We start from the raw sequence: 12,763 nt of genomic DNA on the forward strand, positions 1-12,763 counted from the left end.
AATGGACCCAAAACCCATACAGTAGCTTGCAATATGAGTATGCCCCCAATGCAATTCTGAAGTCTAATACATCCACAGTGCCATTTCAAGATGTTTTACTGTCTTTTGATGAATCCAGTGGTGGTCTGTGCCGTTTAAGGTTAGGGTGGATGATACATTTTTTTATGAGCACAGACTTATTTATATTACAGCATATGGGATGACTGTCAATCATATTCCAATCACCCAGCTCAATGTAACATTGATAGGTTTAGGCTACTGATACTCGAATTTGCCCTATAACCCCTCATGAGGTTGCTACAACCGAGCCTACAAATTAAAGTTTATAACGTAGGTGCACAGATCGAAATAAAAATTGGAGTAATCAAGGTGACAGAAAGTGAAACAGTAAATACCACCTAGCACACTCTTGCCTACATCTTGCTGAACTAGGGTGTAATCATTAGTCCAAACGTTACGTTTTGCAACTAAAACGAGAGATACTATTGGACAAATTCAGGTAGGTCCATTCCAGTTTCGCTCCATTTGCTTCCGTTTAAAAAACATTTCTCAACTGAATTGGCTGAATGAACACTCCCCTGATCACCCATCACATCTACGCTCTCCTCCTCTCACATTTTCCCTTCACTTTTGGAATTCAATGCACAACACAACAGTGGTCTGATCAGGTGAAAAAATTATCTACACACAGCCTACATTGTTATCACCATATTAGCTAATGTCATAGTCAACACATAGCTACTAGAACTAACGTGTTAGTAAACTCACAATCTATTCCATTTATAAAATCACGCAGTACAGTGTAAAGCAAGAAGTTTAGCATTTACACAGATGAGCCCCAGAGGCAATAAATTAATAAAACCAAAAGCCTTACCTTGACTTGGAAGAGTTGGAGTAACTTGTTTCAGGAAACTAGGCGTATGTTACGGGTCAATACTTCACAGGAGAGCCATTTGAACGAAAACCTTTTTAACTTAATGAAAATTTGTTTTTTTTTGTAAAAATGCTTTGTGGAACATGTGAACTTTCATATTCCTTAGTAACAGGCTTGTATGCCATCTGTAAATACAACTATAATTGTTAAATTACGAGCCTAGTTGGTTAAGCCACAGAAAAAGTCAGCAACCTTCCCACTAGGCATGGGGGGGCAGGTAGCCTAGTGGTTAGAGCTTTAGGCCAGTAACCAAAAGAATGCTCGAGCTGACAAGGTAAAAATATGTAATTCTGCCCCTGAACAAAGCAGTTAACCCACGGTTCCTAGGCCATCATTGTAAATAAGAATTTGTTCTTAACTGACTTGCCTAGTTAAATGAAGATTAAATAAAAAAATAGAAAGCCATGATTGGCTGAGATAATGAGTGGGCGAGAGACGAGTTCAGATTGGTCTGCCATTCTGGCTTCTGCATATTTGAGCAGCTCAGTATGTGTATGTAATCCAGTCTAATGCATATTTTGCAGAAATTTATAGCGTAGTAGAACTGCATCAGTGTTACTCTCCACTTTCTGGAATTAGAGTATGATAGCTAAGGAGATGGAGAAAACACCTGTCTCCGGATTACATCTTCAAACTCAGGGCAACCATGGCACCCGTGACAGGGAGAAGTGTCCATCCATGATGTACAATACCAGTCAAAGTTTGAACACTCATTCTAGGGTTTTTTCTTTATTTGTACTATTTTCTACATTGTAGAATAATAGTGAAGACATCAAGACTATGAAATAACATATATGGAATCATGTAGTAACCAAAAAAGCGTTAAACAAATCTAAATATATTTTATATTTGTGATTCTTCAAAGTAGCTAGCCTTAGCCTTGATGACAGCTTTCCACACTCTTGGCATTCTCGCAACCAACTTCACGAGGTAGTCACCTGGATTGCATTTCAATTAACAGGTGGGCCTTGTTAAAAGTTTATTTGTGGAATGTCTTTCCTTCTTAATGTGAGTGCGCCAATCAGTTGTGTTGTGACAAGGCAGGGGTGGTAAACACAAGATAGCCCTTTTTGGTAAAAGACCAAGTCCATATTATGGCAAGAGCAGCTCAAATAAGCAAAGAGAAACGACAGTCCATCATTACTTTAACAGGGATTGGGCTGGCTGTGGTCTGTCCTGGGGCTACACTGGGCTTTAGCACTGCTGTAGGCTTCTCTGGACCTGCTGAGGGTTTGACCGGTGTTGGTTTTGGCTTGGGAGTTGCAAAAGTGGGCTTGGGACCAGTAGTCGGCTTGGTACCAGCATCTGTAAGGGCCACAGCTGAAAAATGACATGGGAAATTCAATTGAATACAGCTTCAGTTATCCCCTCGGGATAAATTATTAAGGCCTCTTGTTAACTTGTTGTCCATACAGGCAGTGGTCAGAGATATGATATTTAAGGCTGACCTGTGGGCTCAGCACACCCCCTGACGTCACAGTGATCCCACAGCAGCTTCTGGCCTCTTCCTATGAAGCACCATGGCTGAGTGTCAACATCTGTGTTTCTGGACCAGAGTCAATGCACAACAGTGAACAGTTGTGGGTCTATGCAACAATGTGTTTAAATGTGAGAAAGTATATAAGGTGTCTTTTTATACAAATACTCTATGTATTGTGTGACAAATGTATTTATTTGTCTTAAAGGCAATTTAAGTGTTGGAGTGCTGTTCTAGGATCAGCCTCCCCGTCCATATAATCAAAATAATTATTATCTAAAAGGCAAAATTTATCACATATCAGTACTGATACTCTGACACTCATAGTGAATATGTGACCTGACCTGAAGATGTTATGAGGGCCCAGTCCATCGGCATCCTCAAAGTCATTGAAGGGATCAGCGCCTTTCTCCAGGATAAAATGGGAGTTCCAGTGGAGACATTAATCTCCATCGTCTGTCTAACTCACATTGACGCGATACGACATCCTGTCATACTTGAGCTTGTAACAGTTGTCGTGACTTTTACTTTAATTTATCTGATGACTGTTATTTATCTGATCAACTAACTATGCTTAATTGTTACCCAATTAAATTAATCATGTAATAATTAACTCATTAGGATTTGGGGCACCACGAGAGTGGTTCTTTAAAGGGTTACCTTCTCCCGAATTTAACTCTAGAGGTTTTTACCTATCACATCCATAAAACAGTAAATGTATGAATCATAAACTCGTATCATATCATCATTCTGAACAGTCGTAACCTCCTGCGTCTGCAAAAAACCCAGCCTTATGATTCAGTACTACACAAATTGGTTTCATTATTTATTTCCTAGCTAACAAATTGATGAGACAGAATAAACATACACACTTAATACATGAGAAAAGGTCCCTAGTGGACTGACATAACATATGGTGGAGGGAGAGAAACAGACACTTATTGTTGATACATTTGTGACCCAATTCATGAAACTAGGCATATGTCGCAAGTCACGACTTCACAGGAGAGCCGTTTGAACGTAAATATTTTTTTTAATCAAAATGCATTTGTTGGCAGAAAAGCCTTCTTGAACATGTGAACTTTCATGTGCCTTAATAACAAACGTGTATGCCATCTGTAAATATGAATACAAATGTTAAATTACGAGCCTTGTTGGTTGAGGATCAAGCTTTGAAATCAATTAAATTATAGTATGATAGCTAATGCCGTACCCTAACTGGCCACGCGCCATCATGCGCCAATTGATTTTTTCCCCCCACAACAAACGCGATCACAACACGCAGGTTAAAATATAAAAAAAACTGAACCAATTATATTAAACATTAGACATTTAAGGCAATTTAGCTAGCTAGCTTGCTGTTGCTACCAAATTTGTCCTGGGATATAAATGTTATTTTACCTGAAATGGACAAGGTCCTCTACTCCGACAATTAATCCACACATAAAACGGTCAACCAAATCATTTCTAGTCATCTCTCCTCCTTCCAGGCCTTTTCTTCTTTGGACTTATATGGCGATTGGCAACTAACTTTCATAACGTGTATTACCACCACTGACCTCCGTTCATCTTCAGTCACCCACGTGGGTGGGTGGCGCGTGGGGAGGAGGAGATGAGATGGCGCGTGGGTATCCGCTTCTATAAACCAATGAGGAGATGGGAGAGGCAGGACTTTCAGCGCAATCAGCGTCACAAATAGAACTGACTTCTATTTTAGCCCGTGGCAATGCAGACGCTAGTTGGCGCGCGAGCAGTGTGGGTGCAATAATTGAATTTTGCAACGCGAGCGCACGCAACGCAAGCGGTGTAGTCAGCATGTAAAGAGATGGAGAAAACACCTGTCTCCGGATTACATCTTCAAACTAAGGGTAACCGTGGTATGGCATTCCTGACAGGGAGATGCATCCGGCATCATGCATGATGATGTATACAGGTAAGATAGTCTAGCGTTAGCTAGCTACATTTTCAGATATTACACGTTTCTAATTTTGACAGAAAGTGTACTGTTAGCTGGCTGGCTCCTTAGCTGACGTTATTACTTGTTTCCCAGAGCCGTTTGCTTTTCTAGTTAGAGCCTAATGTTAGCTAGCTAACATTGGACCTGGTTGGTTAGCTTCCAGCACTGTGGCATTGTTGGCACTTTATTTATTGTTGTTTAACTAGCTAACGTTAACTGGCTGGCTCATTAGCTAACGTTACATGACATGTGTGATCTTAAATGTTGTTCATTATTTACCTAGCTAGCTATATGTCTTATGTCTTAAGCTAAAGTGTACTGTTAGCTAGCTAGCTAACGTTAGATGGCTGGCTCCCTAGCGGACGTTATTATTTGTTTCCCAGAGCTGTTTGCTTTTCTAGTTAGAGTCTAGTGTTTGGCATTGCTGGCACTTTGTTCATTGTTGGTAAACTAGCTAACGTTAGCTGGCTGGCTCTTTAGCTAACATTACGTGACGTGTGTACAACACCCACTGAATATGGCTGGTGTCAGTAAACATCTGAAAAAAAGCGTAATGAAATTGTTGCCAGCAGAGCTGGTTAGGCTGTTTTCATGTTATTGAGAGGTAAACTAAGCATCAGCCAGAGCATCAAGTGTACGCTCCGAGAGTGAAACCAGATGGGTGGGGCTAAAGCATAAGAGGGTGTGATACCAAAACATTCAAAGGCGATTTTCTCAAAAGTGAGTTTATAAGTTGATCAACTTTCAAATCACCATTACTTTCCCATTGTTCCTCTGAGTCTCTACTTTTATCCAATGTAAAAAATCGAATTTCACATTTGAATCCAGGTGGTGAGTCACATTTTAGGAACTATTCTCACAGTAATCATTATTTTGCACATGAACTGCCGCCCGTTTGGAGTAAGAAATCATGAATGCATTTACTTTTAAATGTCTTCGTTCGCCGTGGATCTCTGTTGGAACCAGCTCTCCTTAGGAAGGGTGTTGGGCCTTTCAGCGGCACGGTTGTAAGGCTCTGATTGTCCAAAAGGGGTCACCCCTCCCCAGTCTTCTACTGTTGTTCACTCTGGAAGATGCTCGTTGGAAGATAGGCTAGCCAGCGGTGTTGACGGTTCCCATTGGTGATACTAGTAGTAGAATACAGTGATTCGAGAAGAGTAGTAGAATAGGATGGTTTGAAGAGTAGTAGAATGGTCCTACTTAAATTCATTTTTCTAGATATTTAACTAAGGACAGCTAATCAGCCGTACTGTGATTGTCCGGGAGGCGAGCTTCTTGCGTCTTTCGGGGCTTGGATACCTACTGTGCAAATTTTATAGAAGACAAATGATCTCTTAAAATCACATTCTTATCTTAACAAAAATACTTAGAAAATGTTTCATATTTCATATACGAAGTATAGGATGGAGACTTTGTACATGTAGTGTATACTGTATATACAGTATTTCCTTTATAACCTTTAATGACATCACAAAATAACAACCTATATGACATTATTATTATTTAGATTACCACTGACCATTCCCCACGTTCTTATGTTAGAAATATTGTTCCAGTATTCGCTTTAGAATGTGGTAGAGTTTCGGGTAGACAAAGGAACATTCCTGCGTGGATTTGGAGAGGGATGTTCTCTGGATTTCCTCTCCTTTAATCTACAACAGGGCGGAAGGTGTCAACCCTCCACCAGCTCCCTCCTCTCCCCCTCTATGGGTGAGAGAGAGTCTGGTTACTGTCATCCATTGCACAGCTGATCTGACCCATTAGGATCCTCACAGGACAGTCATGACAGTCTCCCTCTGGTAGGTTCAATCTTGGAAGGATTCTGCAAGTTGAAATTAACACAAAAATGACAACAGGATGTCCTGGTTTGTGGATCATCGTGGTTTACCCTGGTAGGATTTCTGCAAGCTGCAGACCACCACAAGAATGGCCAGGGGATGTCCTGGTTGCGGATCGTCGTTCTGGACCCATCGTCCGGTTGTCCAGGCTGGTGGATCTAGGCAGTAACTTAGATAGATGTTAATAATGCAGAACACTCAAGCAATACATCATTACATTTCTTCTCCAAATGAGTGGCGTTGTGGCACTAACTAGTGGTTGTATGGGGAACTTGTTTGTGGCAGTATCACTTCCTAAGTGTCAAAGAAAATGAAACAAAAATGAATAAAAATACAGAGAAAATATATACAAAATATAGTTACTACACCCTAATTATCTAATTGGACCATATTCTATATACGTCCACGGTCTTGCTAAATTCCATTTTCATGGCATTTTATCTAATGTCACATCTACAGTACAGCGACTCTACTTAGTGGTGTGTTGCTGAGGGCACTATCGTAAATTGGTAACTACATGATAAGTCTACAGCTGTAAGGCATTAGCTTCGGACAGTCTACAGGGATGACCTATGGACCCCTGGGAAGAAATTGGTGATTCATGTAGCTGTGGAGTCAAAGGGGCGTCAGGGTAAATGTTAAATTTTACCAGGGCTGGTATTTTGCTCGTACCCTTAAGTGATCCTAGTATAAATCCTCATTAAATGTTCCATTGTGCATGTGTAATTATGCTTAGACAAGCGCACACGCTAAGGTAAAGAAAACCAAGTATCCTGGTAAGCTGCAACCTGTTCAGAATGAGTCTGACGTCATCAGATCATTTCCATGCCAATGACCAGTAAGTCAGTAAGAATTGGTGCCGACCTTAAAACCTGTTGTGACTAGGGGGCAGTATTTTCATTTTTGGAAAAATAATGTTCCCAAAGTAAATGGGATATTTTGTCAGGACAAGATGCCAGAATATGCATATAATTGACAGCTTAGGATAGAAAACACTCTAAAGTTTCCAAAACTGTAAAAATATTGTCTGTGAGCATAACAGAACTTATATTGCAGGCGAAAGCCTGAGAAAATCCAATCCGGAAGTGACTCATGTTTTGAATGCTCTGCGTTACGATGCGTCCCTATTGGGCTATCAACCAGATTCCCTTTTCTACGTATTCCCCAAGATGTCTACAGCATTGTGACATAGTTTCACGCCTCTATGTTGAAGAATACCCGTAAGCGGCTCCATTGCGCAAGTGGTCACCTGATGGCTCTCAGAGTGATTCTTGCGTAAAATACAGAGGTAGCCATTCTTCCTCTCGCTCCTACTGAAAAACCAATTGTCCCGGTGGATATATTATCGAATAGATATTTGAAAAAAACCTTGAGGATTGATTATAAACAACGCTTGCCATGTTTCTGTCGATATTATGGAGCCAATTTGGAATGTTTTTCGGCGTTGTCGTGACCACAATTTCTGGTCGATTTCTCAGCCTAACGTGAAGAACAAACGGAGCCATTTCGCCTATAAAAATAATATTTTGGGAAAAAAGGAAAATTTGCTATCTAACTGGGAGTCTTGTGAGTGAAAACATCCGAAGCTCATCAAAGGTAAACGATTTAATTTGATTGCTTTTCTGATTTTCGTGACCAAGTTACCTGCTGCTAGCTGGACATAATGCTATGCTAGGCTATCGATAAACTTACACAAATGCTTGTCTTGCTTAAGCTCTAAAGCATATTTTGAAAATCTGAGATGACAGGGTGATTAACAAAAGGTTAAGCTGTGTTTCAATATATTTCACTTGTGATTTTCATGAATAGGAATATTTTCTAGTAATATTTATGTCCGTTGCGTTATGCTAATTAGTGTCAGATGATGACAATGATCCCGTTCACGGGATTGGAGTTACAACAAGTTAAGCCATATGCCAAGGGGACCTGTAGTGGTTTTACTACAAGTCAATGTGTCTTACACCATTCTAGTGGCGATAGGTATGAAGGAGTCTATTTCATAGATATGTTATCCACTAAGTGATCATGGTGATCATGACTTCAATAACTTTCCTCCTGAATGGAGGGTTCTATTTATTAGCGGCTTGTGTGTTAACCATCAGAAGAGTGTTTTGGAGATTCACTTCCACGTGTTGCAATCTGAGTGACTACTACATCCTCTGTCGCTGTTATCAAGGGCAATTTGAATTGTTAGGTCTCTAACCTTCTTACTGATTGTGGCTGGACTGATTGTTGCTGGCATTGGTACTGGTTCCCAAGGGGACCAGCTATCCTACCGATTTATTCCGAAATGTTATCCTACCGGAACACATGATTAGAGCAATTTACTAGTTGCATTGTAGTTGAGACTGCACATGGCAAGGAATGATTATTGTTACAATTTTTGGGGGGAGAGATGGAAAGTCCACTGGACTTCTTTTACGACCAGTGTGGGACACCACAGTGATATCTCAGATATATTCTAAGGTTATCCCCATCGAGGGGCTTGTCCACTCCTCTCTGTTATCATGGGGAAGTTTACAACTTGATTTGTTTCCTGATCGGGCGGCTACGTACATTGTTATATGTAGTCTCGACCCCCCCACTGGCCTCGATGAGGCTCATCATGGGCCTGGGCTAGTATTTCTCCCTTTTGTGTTTCGGAACCTCCCCACCAGTGATTGTTGTTGGTGTCCGGGGCACAAACACAAAAGGTCTGACCCTTTGTACGAGTTGCCAGCAGCTGCGTTGTTAGTAGATTAGCTATAACCTTTCAACCAAATCTCCTGGTGTTTGTGCTTCAAAAAGCTCAGTGACTGTCATGGCCTGCCATTCACCACAGCGTCCTTGTGTGGCAAGCATTCCAGTACCTGCAAACTGAGACGAGGATATCTTTCTGCGATATCACACAGTGTTTCACCAGTGTGAGTCATCCGGTCAGTGGCGTGACTGATGCCGTTAGTTTCACTGTAAGGAGTTTCAGTCCCCCTTAAAGCGGAAAATTTATCATCGGAAGCAGAGACCAGTCTGAACATTGATACATTATTTCCTGAGACTGCCGTGGTGCTTGCGGAAGTGTCTGAAGAACAAGAAGTTAATCTTAGCTACAGTATCGCATGACTCCAAGGAGGAGGGAAGTTGCTCACTCACAGAGACTACTTGCTCGAAGTCATGAGAAGAATAGTCAATCAAATTTGAATGTGACAAGATATCGTAATATCCGCTTGAATCAGATTCTGCAAAGAGGTTTCGAAGCGTCTTTTTCCCAAGGGGTCCTTTCGACAGATACTCCTTGTGGATGACTTTGTTTCACCCAGCAAATTACTTGTGACTATACTTAGCGAGATAAAATGATCCATCAAGTCTGCTCCGAGTAGCAGGTGTTCAGTTTCGAGGCTGGTAACATACACAGGGTGAACAAGCGATACGTTTTTAGAAGTGATGATTCAGCATGAGTCGCATTGGGAGAGTCAAAGTTTAGTGTCGCATCGTTTTGTTTTTAACCAACGTTTAGCTGGATGCAAAGCCCTTTTGAGATCATTGAACAATGTTTGAGAGATGAGCAATATTGTCGAGCCTGAATCAATTAGCGCATCATGGATTAAGCAGTCCTCCAGGACTGGTCAATGATTTGATTATCATTGAAACCTTTGTTAGCCTTGTTACACTTTGTGTGGGTTGGGTGCAGGAACATAGTGATCAGCTTGATTGTTGCGGTACCTATGTGGTTGGCCACGTTCTTTATAGTTATTTTGACAGCATGGCTATTGGTATCGTGGTTTCGTGGTAGAGACCGTTGTTGTGTGACATCTCTCAACACTCCTATTGTAACGATTCTCGTTGGTGGAAGGAGAGGAAGACCAAAATGCAGCGTGGTAAGTGTTCGTCATATTTTAATTAAAAAACTGAACACTACACAAAATAACAACGAAGAGAAAACGAAACAGTTCTGCCAGGCGAACAGACACTAAACAGAAATTAAACACCCACAACCAAAATGGGGAAAACAGGCTACCTAAGTATGATTCTCAATCAGAGACAACGAACAACACCTGCCTCTGATTGAGAACTACTAGGCCAAACACATAGAAATATAACAACATAGAAAAAAGAACCTAGGCTACCCACCCCAACTCACGCCCTGACCAACCTAACACAAAGACATAAAAAAGGAACAAAGGTCAGAACGTGACAGTACCCCCCAAAGGTGCGGACTCCGGCCGCAAAACCTGAACCTATAGGGGAGGGTCTGGGTGGGCGTCTGTCCGCGGTGGCGGTTCTGGCGCAGGACGTGGACCCCATTCCACCATAGTCTTTGCCCGCTTAAGTGGTGCCTTTGGAGCGGCGACCCTCGCCGCCGACCTCAGACTGGGAACCCTTGCAGCGGGCCCCGAATAGATGGGAGACTCCGGCAGCGCCGGACAGGCGGGAGACTCCGGCTGCATCGTAGTGGAGGGCGACTCCGGCAGCGCCGTATTGGAGGGTGACTCCGGCAGCGCCGTATTGAAGGGCGACTCCGCCAACTCCGGAGTGAAGGGCGGGTCCGGCAGCTACTGACTGACGGGTGGCTCCGGCCGCTCCTGACTGACGGGCGGCTCCGGCAGCTCAGGACAGACGGGCGGCTCCGGCAGCTCAGGACAGACGGGCGGCTCCGGCAGCTCAGGACAGACGGGCGGCTCCGGCAGCTCAGGACAGACGGGCGGCTCCGGCAGCTCAGGACAGACGGGCGGCTCCGGCAGCTCAGGACAGACGGGCGGCTCCGGCAGCTCAGGACAGACGGGTGGCTCCGGCAGCTCAGGACAGTCGGGCGGCTCTGGCAACTTAGGACAGACGGGCGGCTCTGGCAGCTCAGGGCAGACGGGCGAACCTGGAGGGAGGAGATGGAGAGACAGCCTGGTGGAGCCTGTGGCAGCCCCACGCACCAGTCTGTCTCTCCGTCTCCTCCCTCCAAGTTCGCCCGGGCTGTGGGTGTGCACTGGAGTTCTGGTGTATACCACTCTCACCTCTCCCTTAGGCTCAATGCCCACATTCGCCCGGCATGGGCGGAGCGCTGGCATAGGACGCACTGCACCCTCCCAGTGCCCCGGAGACACAGCACGCAGAGCCGGCGCAGGATATCCTGGTCCGAAATGGCGTACCGGAGACCAGATACGCTGAGCCGGCACAACACACCCTGGCTGGATGCCCACACTTGCATGGCACTTGCGGGTGGCTGGCCTATAGTGCACCGGGCTATGAGCGCATACTGGCGACACCGTGCGCTTGGCCGCATAACACGGTGCCTGACCAGTACTGCGCTTCCTCCGGTAAGCACGAGGAGTGGGCTCAGGTCTCCAACCCCCCCCCCCCAAATTCTTTGGGACTCCCTTTCGTGCCTGTCGCGCTGCCGCGCTACCTCCTTATATCGCCGCCGCTCAGCTCTCGCTGCCTCCAGTTCTTCCTCGGGGCGGCGATATTCCCCAGCCTGTGCCCAGGGTCCCTTACCGTCTAAAATTTCCTCCCATGTCCATGAGTCCAGAGAACGCTGCTGCTCTATACCACGCTGCTTGGTGCTTGGTTGGTGGGTATTTCTGTAACGATTCTCGTTGGTGGAAGGAGAGGAGGACTATAACAACATAGAAAAAAGAACCTAGGCTACCCACCCCAACTCACGCCCTGACCAACCTAACACAAAGACATAAAAAAGGAACTAAGGTCAGAACGTGACACCTATCCCTGATAACGCACCCCCTACCTGGAGTGAGTACTCCTGTTCAATGTTCAAAACCGAGATGCCAGGGCTCTTAGCGTGGCTCACTTTTGATGCCTCAAAAGCTGTGCTCACAAGCTCTCTGAGTTTTGAGATTGGCAAACCAACGTGGGCTGTAGGGCCCAAGTAGTTAATGAAGTTGAGGATACATGTTCGACAGAATTTTTTCGTCGCAGAACCTCTGAAATCTATTTTCAAAGCCGTGGCAAGTTTCGTATAGTGTCTCGTATAATGTCTCCGTGTCATTTGGCTTCCCTGGAACGGGGTCAAAGGTGTGGAGGTTTTTGCCGATTTTGTCATGGTGTTCCTTGCAAAGTGCGCAGAGAGGGTTGGCTTCATCCTGTGGGGAAGTATGGGCCGAAAAGCCAAGAGGAGAAGCCAAGCTTTGGCATTGTTGGCAAGGAGGCGACATATTACTCTGTGCCGAATGGCCAAGAGGAAAAGACTGAGGGACACCTGAGAGAGGCAAAGTCTGAAACCTTCTATCGTCTACACTCCTTTTTGTACCGAGCTCCAGTTGCGATTTTGATTGGGTAGGGTAGTCATGCTGTAGCGCGTGACTGTTCTGGAATTCCTCCAGATGGTACCTAAGGGTGGTATTCTGCTAAATCGCAGGGTCCACTTGGGTGCTTAGAGTACTTATTTTAGACATGTGAGTGTCGCAGTTGCTCCTTTCGGTCTCATACTTATCTGTCATGGTTTGCAGGTAGAAGTCTTGAGTGCGGAGCAAGAGATTCAGTGATGAGATGTCCTCCGCTTGCTTAGAGATCATTTTGTTCACCTGGGTTCTCTCATCGTTCATTTGGTCAGCGACTTCAATGAGTTCAGC

Source organism: Oncorhynchus clarkii, chromosome 16 (assembly GCF_045791955.1).
Source record: "Oncorhynchus clarkii lewisi isolate Uvic-CL-2024 chromosome 16, UVic_Ocla_1.0, whole genome shotgun sequence".
Lineage (NCBI taxonomy): Eukaryota > Metazoa > Chordata > Actinopteri > Salmoniformes > Salmonidae > Oncorhynchus > Oncorhynchus clarkii.